This window comes from Sturnus vulgaris, chromosome 1 (genome assembly GCF_052056855.1).
Source record: "Sturnus vulgaris isolate bStuVul1 chromosome 1, bStuVul1.hap1, whole genome shotgun sequence".
Lineage (NCBI taxonomy): Eukaryota > Metazoa > Chordata > Aves > Passeriformes > Sturnidae > Sturnus > Sturnus vulgaris.
Window position 1 is genome coordinate 72,368,816 of NC_142243.1, and position 16,484 is coordinate 72,385,299.

Here is a 16,484-nt window from a genome sequence, read left to right on the forward strand (position 1 = left end):
TATTCACTCATGTATGAGAAATAAATGGTCTTGGATCAAATCTTTCATACGTCCAGTAATTGATAAACACCTCAGGAAAATGGCATTTCTGGGAAGAGAAAAGAAGCAGCTCTTTATTGAGTGTGTGTGCATGTGACTTGGCTCCCTGAGAAGAGCTACAAGAGCCAGGCTTCCATGCCCCTTTCCCCCTAAATAAGCCACATTGTTTATTCTTTTTAGGGCATTGTACCTTTATAGAGCAACATTGCCTGGTGTTTGTTTTTCAACTTTTTCCCCATGGAGATAGGCCAGAGAAGCCTGTGGTATTTCTGTGAGGGCTGTAGTACTGCAGAGGTGAGATCCTCTGTGCAGATGGACAAAGAACATGGGTTGTGTGAGCTGGGGAAGGTCTCCTGCCCTTCAGTGCACCATAGCTGGGTGAAGATTACAAAATCATTGGCATTTTTCAGGACTTACAGCCTTTGGGCTTTGTTTTGTTTGCAAAAGGAGACAGGGAACCTCATGGTAGTTAAGATGAATCATTTGCCTCTCTTGCTTTTTCTGAGCCATGAATGTCCATTTTTATGGCTGGACTGGTTTCTGAGAGTTGATTCTCATCTGGACTATTTTCTGACCCATGTAGGGACCCTCCATGGCAAAATCCATGCTCCATTACAGTTAATGTCCACATGTCATTACAGTTAATGTCCACATGTACTTCTGCTGTTGTGGCTGGAGGCTTCTCCCCACTACCCTAAAAAGGCCTTGTGCTGCAGCAGATTTCTCTTCTGGATATCTCTGTACTGATGATGTAGCCCGAAAGCTTGAATGGAGAGTTCTACTCCTTATGCTCAGAGTAAGACTTGGTGTCCTAACTCATTCACTGATCCACTGGAAATCAGCCTGCCAGTCTGCAAAGTGAATCTGGAAGGTCCTGCAAGGAAAGGACCTTGATCTGCACTCAGTCTGCAAATCCCAAACACTGGTGTACAAAAGAGCTGTGGCCCTGAGAGCTCAGGAGCAAACCGTAGGCTCAGTAAGATGGGTTAAGCCACAATAAATGAGTTGATCATTGACCTTGTCTTATTTTCCTGTTTGTGAATTACCCAAGAATGCACTTGCTGTTTTCCAAGGGTAGATCAACCTGTTTTAAGTAAAATCTGTGGTTCTTTGCTTTGCTTTATTTAATGCCTGGAAGGAAGAAACAGAGCCATGGGAATAATAAAGCAGTATGATCACGAACACCATACAGACCTCTAGAGAGGAAGCATGGCAGAAGACACAGCAAAGGTCAAACTCCACTGCACTTTTTAAATCTAAAATGGAATTTTCTGTGTGTGTATGTGTTCTTAAATGACCTTTGTTTTTGTAATGATTCTCTTTAAAAAACCTGAGTGCATAGGGAGCCAAAAAGCTCTGCCACTCTTCACTCTTGTATTCCAGAAAGTCAGTGGAAGTGACCAATGCACAACAGGGCATGATGGGCATGGTGGGGAGTGGGTCAGTGGGGACAGGCAGGGGTGACAACACCAGCATCACACATTTCCAGATCCTGGTGTCCATTCCCACCGCCTCCTGTGTGTGTGCTGAGGTGAGTGCACTGGACCTTTAGGCTCTTGAGACTTTGCAGGGGTGATGTCACCACCTTGATTTACATCACAGCACGGTGTAACAAACAGTTTTTCAGCTCAACAAGGAGGTGGACATGCATAGCAAAGCATGGAAATAGGTTTGGATCTGTCACAGGGGACATCTCAACAGGCACAGCTTTAACCACAGAGGCTTTGCTTACAGCTGAGCCCACAGCTTAATTCCCTAAATACACTTTGATGCTATCTTCCTCCTTTTCCAAATGCTACTGCCTCCCACACAGGCATACACATCACAGAAATGTTGGCAGGACTTCTAGGTCATCTGCATCCACCTGGTTTGGGCTGCACTCTTAGAGTCAAGGGTTCAGAGAGGGCACCACAAACTGGAAATGTTTCCTAGCAGAACAACAAGGAAATTTACGATGTGAGAAACAACTCAGTAATCTTTTTCATAAAATATCCTGGATCCACATATGACATTTATAATCTAGCAGAAGTTAGCTCTCTGCCACATGTGGAAACTTAGTTTGCCTCTTCTTAGCTAATTGGTGAAAAGTAAATTAATACTTGTTATTTAATAGTAGGATGATGAAAGATGGGCTACTCTACACTTTGTGTCCTTTGTCCATGAATTTTTTAATAGGATTTACTTTCCTTATATTCAAAATCAGTCATGAGAGTGATAAATGAGGCTAATAATAAACAAACCTTGCAAGGGCCTTTGGGACCTCACAGAAGCAAGGTTCAGATGGCTGCACAGTGATGGAGATTCCCCACAGCTCACGTAGAGGAATGACTGCCAAGTGTTAGCAGTCACACAGCAGCAGCTCCCAGAGGGCATTTCCTCACAATGGCAGAACAGCCTCAGCCAAGGTAAAAGTATGTTACATTCAGGTTAGGAAGTCCCATGGCTTCTCATTGTTTCATATTAATGTGTTTTCTCATGAGCAAAATTACTCTCCACATGCCTGGTTTTCATATTTGTCCTCCCCACGGCCCTGCAATGGTCCTGAGTTGAAGGCAGGCTGCTGGGATTATTAGTCAGATCAGCTGCTGCTGCTACAACTATCAAATGAAATAAAGGAGGCAGAATAGCAGTCTCCTCATTTTTAAGGTAATTAATGATATAGTAGATTTATTGGCCCTGCATTTATTGACTGTTTAATTTATTGGACAAATAGCCCTGTGACAGAAACAAATGTAAACTGAGTAGAAGTATTTCAGTGAAAGATCAGAGTGGAAAACGTCTTTCAAACAAGAGCTGGAAAATGTTGCATGGAGGTACAAGAATTTATCTAACAAACATCTACCACTTACTTCATAGCAGCTGATGGCATCCCACTTGTCACATAACCCTGAGTTTGACTGGGCAGACATGGATTACAGGGGACTCTTGATCAGGCTTGAAGGTTATGCAAAAGGCTAAGATTTCTCTTCTGAAGTGACTAGGCAGCTCAGAGGACAAAATTATGGATTTCCAAACATTATAGATGCAGCTAAAATACGAATCTAGAATTATTATGGGTCATTAATAATTATTATGTAGATGCCTTACAAAATAGAGGTGCAGAAAAGGCCTCATTTCCCAGTCTACAGAGCAGCAATGCAACACCAATCCATTTCAGATCTAGGAAAAGGCCAAGGGAATGACAGGTCCCTGGCTCCAGCCCTTCAGGCTGTGGCCTGGCATGGGGAGACAGATGGAAGCCAAGGGCAGATGTGTCCTCCCATGGTATTTCCATGTCCCTTCCCACCTGGCCCCAGGGCTAAGATGGAGGGAGCCTCACAGGGAGCTCCCTCAGCAGCTGGTGTGTACTTGTGAGGGAGAAATGACATTTTGGAGCTAGGCATTTGGCAGGCTGGGATTTAAAAACACCAAGGGGTTATAGCAGGAAGTCCACAGGCACATGTCATGTACAACGTGGGAAGGATGTCACAAGGTTATCGATGAGGGTAGGTCATTAGCCAAGGGTGACATGCATTTTGGTGGGTGATTGCCAACTGAAATGACCATCTGTGTCAAATCAAATTAAACTGGCCGTCAATACACCTGTCAGTTGAAAAAGACAAGAAATCAGGGAAGAAAGGCTTTATTTTCTGAACTGTCAGTTAACTTCTACAGCCCTGAAAACCTGGGCTCACCACCAAATGGATGGTGAGCATATACTTAACTTGAGCATTCAGGCTGTCTCTACAAGGTTAGAAGAGTTCTTGGTAGGATAAAAATTAAGAATTAAGCTCAAATGCTTTTACTGGCAGCATGCTTGACTGCTGACAGTATCAAAATCTTTCTGACTATTTTTAATAACTAATCCATGTCTAAGGTTGAATCCAGTTTAAAATCAGTTTTTCAAGAGAGATAAACTTTTTCTTCTACATTTTCTCATTAAAAAAAGGTATTACTCTCAATGCAATGTACCCTACCTCATTTACAAAACCAACCAAACAAGAAAGCTAAGCATGATTTCAGCAAGAGAAAAATCACTTCGTGGGAGGTTTCTGATTTTCTTTAACAAAGACAGACAACAAAATTTTATGACTGTCTTTAATGAATTGAAAACCATCTCCCACCTGTGCCTTTTTTGACTGACAAAAAAGTTATTTCAGCCATATCTGCCTGAAAATGCCTTTTCCTGTGAGGAATGAAGCCGAGGGATGAGGTGTGCCAGCCTAATCCTTTTGCCTGTGCCATTCTAGTCCCTCAGGCCTCAATCATTTTTTTATTGATTTGGCTAAGAAGAGGTGCTATGGAAAGACTGCCTAGTTTGTTTTCCCACCTGAAAGAACAGGATTTCCCTTTTTTCTCTTGGCCTGAGTAGCTGTGTTTGGTGCTCTCTCTCCTGTCTCACACAGTGAGGACTCCCCATCCTATTTCAGCCTGCTGAAATCACCACCTTCTCCTAGAGTGCTGCAATTAAAGCAGCTTAACGAGTTTGCACACGTCAGCCAAATTTCCTTCAGTGGCATTTAGACTAACGTAATTTATCTCACAGTTGCTGTGGATTAATGCATAGGATCAGCTCCCGTTGCTCACCTTATGCCTGGGAATAGGCATTAAATTGCTGCCATTGGATGCTGTGTCTGAGCCCTCAAGCCCTGGGGAAGCAGCCCCAGCTGCTGCACTGAAGCCAGTGTGTTGCCTATATAATTGCCCAGTATAATCTGGCCCAGAGTGGCCAGAATGGATCCCTCTGTGGAAAAAGGAAAAAACTTTATGTATGACACAGACTGTCTCTCCTACAGACCACATCCTGTGTACCGGAGTTTAAATCCTGAAACTTGTGATTATCTTCTTTTCAGTCTTCCTCTTTAATTTTTCAGGATTAAATATTCTCAGCCCCGTTATTCTTCTTCAACCTGGAAACATCTCCTCATTAAAACCTCCAACCAGAAGAGAATATATATGTGACACCACTGAGAAATGTGGATTGTCTGTCCTTGGCCACCAGCTAAGCCACCGTTTGGGTGCTGCTGGCTTTTCACAGGCTTTCCAGGGGTTTGCTGAAGTCTCAACTCAGAGTTTAGTCCAAAACAAACAAATTTTTAAAGAGCGATTAACACTTATGAACAGAAACTCTGCCAGCCTGGGTCACATTGAAACCCTTATGTTTTCCTACCTATCTTGGGTGAAGACTTTTATTGACCCCTTTGATTATCTTAACTTTGAAGGTGTATCATTTTGGCAACCTGTGGGGGGAAATTCATGTCCTGATAACACAGATCCCATCAGTGGAAAGTTTGCTGGGGAAGAACTCACTGTAGCAAATCAAATCCTGAATAGCAACCAGCTTCTCACAGCTGTAAGGATTTGCTTTAGGGCTAAACCATTTCACACTCGGTGCAAACCCACATGGAATATTCCCAGAAATATCCAGTGTCAGTGTTCAATTTGTGCCAGCTCTGAGGATGAAAGCCTTTTTGCAGTGCAGCAGCATCATGCCTCTTGACCTAGGAGGGTTTAGGGAGTGTGAGCATTACAAGATTCTTTCTCTGAAAATACACAGAAATGTACTGCTGGAGGAGTACAGTGAAGCATATTTTCACATAATGTCCATGACTGTTTGCTGAAATCGGATTTTGAATTGACTGTCACAAAGAGCCAGACAAGACACCCAACTCCTGGTGCTGAACCCATACAGTTAGACAACACAATATAGCATTCAATAGTCTTGGTCCAAGCAGTTTGAACCAGTAAATTCCTTAATGCTTTCAAAGCAGTTAACAAAAAAATACTCCTTGGATAGATGGGGGGAATTTCATTTGCAATAAGCTATTCATATGATAAATGATTCATTAAAAAATTAGTCTGCATCATCCAATCATAAAGCATTTCTTGTTAGGGAGGCAAAAAAAGAAGAGAAAAGGAGTAATTTTCACTATAATTATGGCAAAAAGACTATGAATGATGATGCACTGAAAAACTTTACATGTTTCTGTACAGTAAAAATTAGTCTCACCTTTTCCCCCTGCTCTTTCATAATTTAAAACTCACTTGCTTTTAAAAGTTCAAGCCTGTCATGTAGTTAATCCTCACTGAGAGCCAGTGTAGATGACATGTTTGAAAATAATTGGTTTTAGGAATAAGAAAGTTATCAGTGCTGAAATTTGCTGGCTTCTTTTAGAGAAGACATTCTCTAGAAAACGTTCCCTACAAGACAGGAAATTCTTCTACTGATCCTGCTCTTGTGAGTGGATTTAGTAAAACACATCTCAAAACACTTAAATTGTAATTTGACTTGAATACAAACTTTGTTTTTATTGTCTTCTTTTATTATCTACCACTATACAAGTTTCCTATTATCTTAATGGCACAGCACCACTGATGAAAATCTGTTTCAATTGACCATTTTTGCAGCCACCTCAGCATTACTACAGTCAAATACCTCTTTAAATTAAAAGAATTATAAGATTGAATATCCAACCACTCAAAAGTTGGAAAAGTTGAGGAAAACTTAGAAACTATATCTATATGTTAACAAATATGCTTCATTTATGCAGTGGCATACTGCATTTTCAAAAAAGTCTTGTCCAAATACACCATTATTCAATATTTCTTTGACAAAAAAGAAAATGTTCAGCACACATTACAAAGCACCAAATGGAATCTTATTTAATTCTCCTGGATGTTTCTAACACATTCTGACTTTAATACTTGAGCAGAGATAGGGCAATGATACACTTATTTCCACAGCGCTGTGAGGCAAAAGTAATGAGGCAATAAAGTCTTGCTTGTGAATTAAGTGATCTCAAACACACTATCTACAACTTTAGTATTCACATAATTGCATTCCAGATGTAGTTCCCATTTTAAAAATGCAGTCCTGGAAGGGATGTCCTAGGTGCTGCAATCCAGTGGCTTTGTAGGGTCCCTTTCATCAATTGCTCAAGCTGCACCTCAAAGTTGATTGGGTTATTTTGGCTTCACAGCATCCTGTGGAAGCCTCTGTGAGGACCCTGCCACTCTGATAGCAGAAGGAGCTTCCCATTTCCAGTCTAGACTGACTCCCAGACATTTTAAAACCGTGTGCTATCATGCTAAACTGACTTTTTAAAGCAACCCTTTTTCCTCTTTGGGATCTTTTCAGATGACAATTCTATGCTTTTTCAGGTTTTTTTTGTTGCTAGGCTAAACAAGAGAAATTCAGCCTTCTCTCAGAAGACATCCAATCATCTCCCTCTATCCCTGCCCTGCTCCTCCTCCAGTTGAAGTGCATTGTTCTGAAAATGAGGAAACTAAGTCTGGACCTAAGGCCATCATATGGTCATCTTCCAAAAAAGTACTGTTCCCAGGCTAGGTTATAAAGAAATAAAAACAGAAGTTTAGCATGGAAAGGGTCAGGCAGCCTTGAGGTGGCAGGGCCAATTTAAGAGGCAACACCAGCAGTTCCAGATCAAGGATAGAGACTGAGACTCTGCTTGTGGTGAGGCTGAGCCGTTGTCTGTAGGTTCACAGAGCCAACCAGTAGCTCAAGGAGCCAACTCTGACCCTTGCTGAGGGGAAGGGGGGAAATCTCCACTTTACGGTCTTGGCTATTCTGAGTAAAGTCAGTGGGTCTGGGGTGAGGGAGCTGCTGCATTTTTGGGCCTTTTTCTGCTACCTGCATAGGTTTCCTGACAGAGGAGATGTGCAGGATGACATAGATGGCATAGGACATGAAAAATTAATCTGGAGAGAAAGAACTGTTCTTAGACGCTACAGCCCTTTGGTCAGCCTTCTGTCTTTTTAGCACCATCCATATCTTGAGTCAATTCTCGGAGTAAGTAAGTGCTTTATTCTCTATAACTGTATTTCTTTCCCTTTCTACATTGCTTTTGTAATGTCAAAAAATGCAGTCAAGCTTTGGGGATGTTGGGAAAGCAGGTTAACACAGGCATAGATGCATCTGCTGCCACCATCTCTGTGAGGCTCCAGAAGCTTTTTCAGCTCAGATAATTATCACAAAATTGGCTGTTGTCAAAGCTTCTCTAGCTATCATTTACAGTATTTCAAATGAGAAATACATACAAACAAACATAATATCCCCCAGGATGCAGGTACACAACGATCAAAGATCAGTGACTTTTAAGCAGCCAGGAAAACAAACCTTCCTGGAGACACTGTTATGCAGAACAACACAAAACTCAGTTGAAATTTCTGACACATATAAAAGTTTGCAGGAAAGAGTCCCAGGCATAGATAGAATTGCTACAGCCGAATTCCTTCTCTGAACACCTATTCATAAAAGTAAGTCCCCAGCTGCAAGAATCACTGCCCCAGGAAGTAAAAGATGCACTGCAGAGATTTTGATCTGGATAGGATGTTGCTCACTCCCTTGGTTTCATTCAGTGTTGTTAAAGATGCCCTACTGCATCCTGGAGGTAGTGGATGAAAGAAAATCTCTGCCTGTCCTTTGCACATTTGTTGTTTATAAGTTTGAAACACATACAGAGATTTTTCTGAGCGTATGTGTATGGGTGTATACATGTATATACATACATATATATACACAGGTCTTTGCATGCATGTGTGTATGTTTGCACACATAAACATACATAGTGTGTGTTACAGCCGTGGGCCAAGGTTGTTACAATAATTATATGCAACAATTAAAGAGAGTCATGAGACACTCTGCAGATGTAGATGCAGCTGCAGATGGCCCATCCCTGGAAGTGTCCACGGCCAGGTTGGACCCCAATATGTAAAAGGACCAAAACCTATAAAATGTGAAAACTCATGACTTGCCGTCCATGTTGGGTGGAGCCACAGAGGGGATCTTGTACTGCCCAAGGTGTATCCTTCGAAGGCCTTTTAATAAATACCTACTTTATTCCTTTTACTCTGTCTAGCCTCTGTTCTAGGTAGCCTCTCCAGGCATCAGATGGGGCTTTGAGCAACCAGGTCTAGTGGAAGGTGTTCCTGCCCATGGCAGGGGGGATAGAACTGGGTGATCTTTAAGGTCCCTTCCAACCAGAACCATTCTATAACCCTATGATATGATTCTGTGAACTACAGGACTTTATCTGAGACTGGGTAATGCCAAGTAAATGTCAGTAATGACAGTGCTGACAGGTTGATGAAAATAAAGGTTTCTCTGTCACCAAGCTGGACATTCAAGTTTCTACTTCACTGCAGTCTAGCTGTCTATCTAGATATACAAGAATTAAATAGGTCAACAGATTTCTTGCAAACCCTAATAGCTTTGACATAGCAAGCATGCACCAGACAAATGCTGATCAGGATAGTTACTGGTGGAAACCAGGTGTTTTGTAGCCAGTTGATGAGAACACACTGCAGTGGATCAGAAAGTGTGCTCATATGTATGTATCAAATGTAAATATTCCACAGGGCATGACTCATAATGTTTGTGTTCTCCCTTCTGGACAGTTAGACCTCACTGGAAATATTTTGTCTAGCAATATAGCATTGTTCAAGAATTTTAATTTTTGCTACACTGACATCTCTAATGGTGAGCTGAGTCTCTAGGTGGCCAGGTCAGGAGGTGAGGTAGAGTCTTGGAGGAAAGGGCAGACCCAGCCCTGCTCCCTGCAGGTGGATGTTGGTAGGCCACTGCTCTAGCCCACACAGGAGTTATTCTGCTGCTCCTTACCCCAGAGATGCAGGTTATGGGGATGGGGGGAGGGACAGAAGGATTACACCTCCTATTCTTGGGAGTTTGTTATCCCTGTTATTCACTGAGTTCCCAGAAAGGATAGCAAAAGGGAAAACGGTGATCTGCAAGCAATGCAAGATGTGTACAGTGCCCCAAAGTCCATCAGGATAGACGATCCCTCGGACAACAGATCTCCTACCATGGCACCTGCAGGCAGCCTGTCTGATCAGTTCTACTTCCTCAAGATATTTTTCCTTTCTATCAGAGCAGCCACAATATTTGTAGATGGTGAAAGACAGTGTAAAGGGCTGCTGACACTTGCAGATGGCTACATGAGTTGTGGCACAGAACAAACTAATCAGAGAGATATACAGAGAAGATTTTATTTTCCCATTTGTGAGATGCATATTGGGCTCCACATTCCTGTAAAAGAAAACATTAAAACTATCCACTGTCTCTGGAAAATTGCTGAATGACAGCATGGGGAATAGGGCATTTCTCCCTGACAGGGCTGTCTACTGAAAAGAAACTCGCTCCAGTCAGCTTACCTGTGCTAAACAAGAGTAGACGAGTTAACTATGCATGTGTTCACATCCCCACATCCCCTTGCTGCAGCTCCTGGGCCCTGGTGCAAGGAAGGAAATGGGATTCCCCACTCCAGCTGTTCCCTTCCACCCTTCCACCTTCAGCCCAGCACCTGAGCCTCCTGTGTCCTGAGGCCATGTGCAGTTGAATATCTCACACCTGAGAGACAAGCTGCCACTATGGACACATTGTGGTAATCTGGTAGATATCAAGTGTTTTGAAAGGTGTCTGTGGTTCCTGGGCTCCTTACCACCAGCTCTTTGTCAAGCACCACCACTGCAGTGTGCAGAGCTGCTCTTCAAGGGCTCCTCATTTCTCAGAAACTGCAAAGTAGAGAGTGCAAAGGCTTTGTTGTCCCAAAGAAGGTGAACTCGTCTTCAACAAATGAGAAAAAGAATCAAAGAAGAAGAACCTCTGAAAAAGAACCAAAACAGACCATGTTATCTCAGATCCTCAGACTCAATTACCATTTTGTAGAAGCCCTGATAACTTGGGTCATTTCACGAGGAGCAGCACCTACGTGTGTGAGCACACACATGCACAGCAGCCATTCTGCGTGGGACTGTGTGCTCACACACACACACACAGCTAGTGCTAGTTCCCATGCCATCTCCACACTCACATGCTATAGGTAGCTACCACATCTCCACGTCCCCTCACAGCTAAAAGAACAACTTCCAGCACGCAGACATCAGTGTGGGTAGCGTGTGTGTCTCCCTCCCACGGGCATTGGTGGCTGCGTGCCTCCCTTCGCACACATGCACAGCCCAGATCTCCATAAAAAGGCTGGAAGCTGGCACTGGCAGCACTCAGCTCCTCCTGAAGGAAGAGCTGATGTGTGTAATAGCTCCAGCAGAAGCAGGAGCGGGCAGCTCGTCCCAGCAGTACACTGCAGTTTCCTAGGTAACTGAACTTGAAATAAGGTGATGTCTGGAACTGGGTCTTATCAAATCAATTTGCTGAAGGTGCATACATGGTGGGGGGGAGGGAATCCCCTGGTGTAGGATCCTACTGACTGTAAAAGCCAACAATATACCACTTACTAATTTAGGTATTGAGGAGTTTGTTGCCTTTTAATGATCAGCAATGACATTTTCCCATTGAAGCCATCTGTGCGGGTAGGGACGTGTAGAAAATATGACTGTGCATGTTATGCATTATTTACACAAGGCCACAGCTATGTGCTTTGCAGACAAATGAAGAAAAGACAGATCCTTGCCCTGAGGGGGCTGCATGAAGAACATGTTCCCACCTTATTTCTGATACCTCACCTTACCCATGTGAACAGCCCAAGTTCAGCAGCTAGACTGACTCCTGCCATAGAGTTCCCAGACTATGGTGTGTCACATGTTTGAGATAAGGTCCACAAAAATATTTGAGTGCGTACCTGAAGTGTCTGGATGAATCTGAAACCAGTGGGTGGGAGAGCAACATGTCATGGAAAATGAGATTTAGTTTCTCTGGTTATACCTCTGACCAAGAAACTTAAATGAGATCTAAGATCTGGGGCACGTTTGCCTCCACTGTTGAATTGCACCCATCATGTTCTTGGCTCGTGCCAGGCAGCACTCAATCAAGCAAGTCCTAAGAACTGCCTGAGCATGATGTGAGGCAGGCAGCCTAGGAAGTGATAGAGTGTGCCACTTTGGTATGTCCTCCTGCACTGTCCTCCAGCAGAATTTCTCCTCCTGCAGTCCTCTTGCTCTGACATTAGTCCTCAAATCACCCTGAGTTCAGCATCTTCCAGGTAAAAAAATCCTCACTCGTAGGAACTGATTTTTGCCATTTTTTTACTAGAGAAGACCACTACAGTTTTCAAAGCACCTTTAAGCCCCCACTCCAAGCTACCTGCTGATCCCATGCTGCTTGTAACTGACCTGGGTCAGAGACTCCTAGTCTCCAGAAGTGGCATCTCTCTTCTCCAGTGGGATAGGATTAATCTGACATGTGCTTCTGCTGGCTCCAGCCCAAAGGAGGCAGCTGTCCCCTTCCCCTTGAGCCTGGGCAAACAGCAAAAGCATCAAAGACATCATCTTTTACAGGCTGCAAGAGCAAAATCAGCACCCACATATCCAGAAGCCACAAACTTGGGGGTGAAGCCTGTAGCCCCCGGTTTCAGAGCCTTGGCATGCCTGGATATCTCAAGCATGGGACAGGGCAGAGGGGACTGGGGGATGAGCAGGAGACATGTGGCCTCCCCCACACTGTTCATGCCACAGCCTGTGCCTACTAAATTGTAGTCCCATTCAACAGTGACCCTGTAAGCCACCACAGCCCACACAGTACTTCTGGCCTGGGGGGCACCAGACAGCTCCGGGAATGTTTGTTACTATTATTAACACAGACAAGGTCTGTGCTCATCTGCAGCATTTCTTGTCCCTCACTGGGGTATTGTAAGGACAAGTACCTTAAAAGACTGAGTCAAATGGGGCATCAGAGTAATGGAGATCATAAAAACACTGTTTATGACAGCAGAAGATGATAACACATCAGTGCCTGTCCTTCCATTACATTTTTTTTTAGTCTGATATTTCTAATACCCGTGGCAGACCAATGTCTAGGACAAAGGCCGGCAAGGAGGTTTGTACAGCCAGTCCTGGAACGTTTTGGGCACTTGCTGCTGCTGCATTCAGAGGGGATTTCAGTAATCCAAGCATCCCACTTTAGCCTGAATGCACTCTGCATTTACTTTCTGCCTTTTCTTAGTGTGTTTGGCAGTGGCATGGGGTGAAGAAAAGTGCTACATTTTGGGCTCTGGCAACTGCAAGACAGAGAAGCCAACAGAGCACCCCAGAGCATGGCCTGCCCTGTATCCCCTGCACCATGTGCCCCACAGCTGCCTGGCAGGTAAATTGCTGCTGTGCTCTGATGTGGGATTCCCAGGTGCTCTGGGCCACTCGACCACCACGCCTGCAGGTTCAGCATCCCTAAGGCCCTTGAGCCCAGTATTAAGGACAGATGGCCTCAGAGTTTTCCTTAGCTTGCAGCATCCTGCAAAGCTGCTCAGCACCCCAGGGTGTCAGGAGTCTTTAAAAGACAGGACTCTATCCTAGTTTATCCAGTGGCCAAGCAGGCTGGAGCAGCTTAGCAATCTGCAGTACCCATTAGCAGAGATGCTATGTGATTTCCAAGGATGAATCTATGTTCCAACAGCTTCTTCCAAACTAAATTAGCTTTGCAATACTTGATTGCAAATGCAAAGCAATTAGCAGATGGCTCAGGATCAAGTCAGGGACCTGATGTGGTCACAGTCAAATGTGGAGGACCACTTCATCTTCCAGTTTGGTGCTGTATCATCTTAATGCAAGTAGGGGTTTGGGTTTGCTTTTAACTGATGCCTAAACAAAAAACAGGAGGGATCTATTTTTATTTAGCAAGATATGCAGAAGTGTTATCAGCAAAAATATTGCCTGCAGTGTGGAGATGTTACATTTCATTTCAAGCAAATGCTGTTAAGGCTGCCTGGGATGTGACAAAACATCTGACTGATTGTTCTCCAAGTGCTGCTCTGTAGCCCTTGGAAAATCAACACATTAAGTTTTCGCTATAGGCAAGCAATTAGGAATAGAACCATTCAAATGAAATCAAAATCAAATCTGGAGAGAAAACTGCAGAACATTTGCTTGTCGTTTCACCTCAGAAAGTTTCATTACTGCTGTGCCCAGCACCAGAATGGCCAGCCTTGGGACAGTGCACTTGAAGATGGGAGTCATGGGGGAGGGCTGAAATCCTGGAGAGGGCTCTGTGGTGAGCCTGAAAAACTATTCACAGGTTGGTTAGCATTTGTTAGGGTGGAATATTCTGTGCATCCACCTAGCTGCCCTGGGTACACATCCTGCAGTACATCACAGGATCCTTGTCTCCTTCCCATCGTCCTTGGGAAGGCAGATGGAGAGGCTTTCTGGCCAGTCAGTTCACCTGGGCTTTTCTGGTGCAGAAGCAGAGCACAAAGAGGGGTGGCAGGGGCAGGCAGTGTGCACCTCCATGCAAAAACAGGGCACAGCCCAGGCACTCACCCAGACGCAGGAGTCAGAGAGTGCTTATGGGTCTCCTGGCTAACCCATGGCTTTAGGGCTCAAGAGAATGAGTCAGCTTCATAAATGAAAAATCAGTGCAGTGCCTTTAGTGATGCTCAGAGTCCCATGCCCAGGAAACAGAGTGAGGAAGAGAGTGTGCCCCTCTAGCCAGCACACCAGTCTTAAATAAGTCAGAATGTTACTAGCCATACAAATAAATAAGAACAAGTAATGTATATTTAATAGAGAAGGAACAACTTACCAAGGGCAGTGATGGATTCTCCTCTTCTCTTCTCCATCTAAGATCAAGTTGGTAAGTTTCTCTCAAAATATGTGCTCTAGTTTAATCACAGCTCTTACACTGAAGTAGGAATTTAGTTCAGTGAAGTCCTGAGGTCTGTGCTATGGGCAAAGACTTACTGAACTGCCTTAATGGTCTCTTCTGGCCTTTAAAAGTGGGTGGATCACTATGTTGTCCTTTCCCTTTCATCCAGTCTCATATTTCACTTTTTTTTCTTTTAAAGTCATTTTATGGCACTCACATGAAGTATCTGAGTACTTCACAAGCTATGAATCACTTCTGATTCAGACTCCCTTGATGAAGTCTGCCATTCCTTTCTCTCACATGCAGTACCAAAGCTCTGAACACAGAAGTCCCAGCTTGTACCAACAATGAACTAGAGCCAAGAAAACCTTATCCTGTGAGATCTGCTCCTGCACTACCACCTCACCAGTATCAAATCAGCACATCTGTGTTTTCCCTCCTGAAAAGAAGTTGCAAAGCAAACTGGGCAATGTCTTTAACTACAGTTTTTAACTGGGTAGTGTCTCCTACTGCCTCTTTTCACAACCTCTTGGCCTGAGGGGCTGCCTAGATGCCCATTTACCTCAGACAGGAATCAGAGGGGGAAGGCAGATCTGTACTTTTTGTTGCTTATCTTATTCCTGGATCCAGACAAAGGTTTAGAGGAAATAAGAGGATGAGCCTGCAGGGGTTGTGTGGAACACGCAGCTCAAGGGAAACCATTGCAAACTTAGCAGAGATGGGTGTGTGGAGCCCTCTTCCAGTGGGCTGGTGCAGAAACCGTGCCATATTCTCAGTCTGGGAAACACCTTACGCCTGAAGAAAGGACCCCTGCCTTGAAAACGTGGTGAGGAGGCAAATGATGGGTATAAAGGTGGAGATGGAAGTCTACTGGACTTGCACTGGAGTAAAGATGTGTTTGTCTTCATCAGATACAGCTTGTACTCCATCTTTGTTTATATCCACCTCATCAGCTGCAGCAGCGCTCCCAGAGAGACAGGTTTTCTATTTATAGGCACCAGCAGTACCTCCCTTGACTGCAGGGCAGTCTGAACATTCCAGCTTCTATTGCTGCTGACGATCCCTTCTCCATCTGAACCAGAGACATGGGCACTCCTGTGTCCATGTGAGGAAAAAAAGAAAGGGATATTGCTTCCAATATCCCCCCCAGCCTCTCTCCCCTCCACAGGGGGATAAGCACTATGGTTATTTCTATGTTCCTCTCTTTTACACTCATGCAGTCTAGAAAATAAACAACTACTGACATGCTGAAATGCTCTAGGAGCTTATCAAGCTGCTTAAAGTATATGGGAATATCTCATGTCTGTACAAAAAAAATTTCCTGTAGAGCAAGGGGTCTAAGCCCAAGCTTCAGGCACCCAAGTGATGTCGGTGTGCACTGAGGTAATTCCCATCTCAGGGTGTACATCTGCACCAAACCCACACTGTCCTTCAATTTCTTTACCCCTCTTCCATTTCCTAAGGAGTTCCTGGGAGCATTCATCTAATCAAGTTCAACTTTAGCTCATTCTGAGGGAGAAATACACAGCTGATGTTTCTGAAAATGTTGTTCAGGGTGAAAGAAAAAAAGTCTGGATATGACATTAATGGATCATCTATTTCAGCTACAATCTCCTCACAAGACCTATCCCAGGGCTTGGTAAAACGTTGAAAAACCTCTTTTATTTTGTCTAATATCAATGTCTCTTGCTGCAGTTTGATTGCATTTCCTATCCACTGCAGAGCTGCCAGATTATATGAAGAACAACTGTTAAAGTATAGGCTGGAGAAGCTGGCAGTGGGATGAACTGAAAAGTGGCTGAGGTGCCAGGCTGGAAGGATTGCAGTCAGTGGCACGGAGTGCAGCTGGGGACCAGTCAGCAGGGTGAGCCCCAGGGGTGGTGCCAGGTTCTGTACT

At 44.0% G+C, this 16,484-nt stretch overlaps 1 long non-coding RNA gene across 1 annotated transcript; it reads right to left on the bottom strand.

Annotated features, from left to right (window-relative positions):
* Window positions 1-10,496: 10,496 nt before the first annotated feature.
* LOC148225300 (uncharacterized) lies at window positions 10,497-14,683 on the bottom strand. Its single transcript, XR_015805365.1, has 3 exons — window positions 14,525-14,683; window positions 12,124-12,246; window positions 10,497-10,660 (listed from the first exon to the last, which is right to left on the bottom strand). It is a non-coding gene; the product is annotated as an uncharacterized LOC148225300 (long non-coding RNA).
* Between the last annotated feature and the right edge of the window lie 1,801 nt (window positions 14,684-16,484).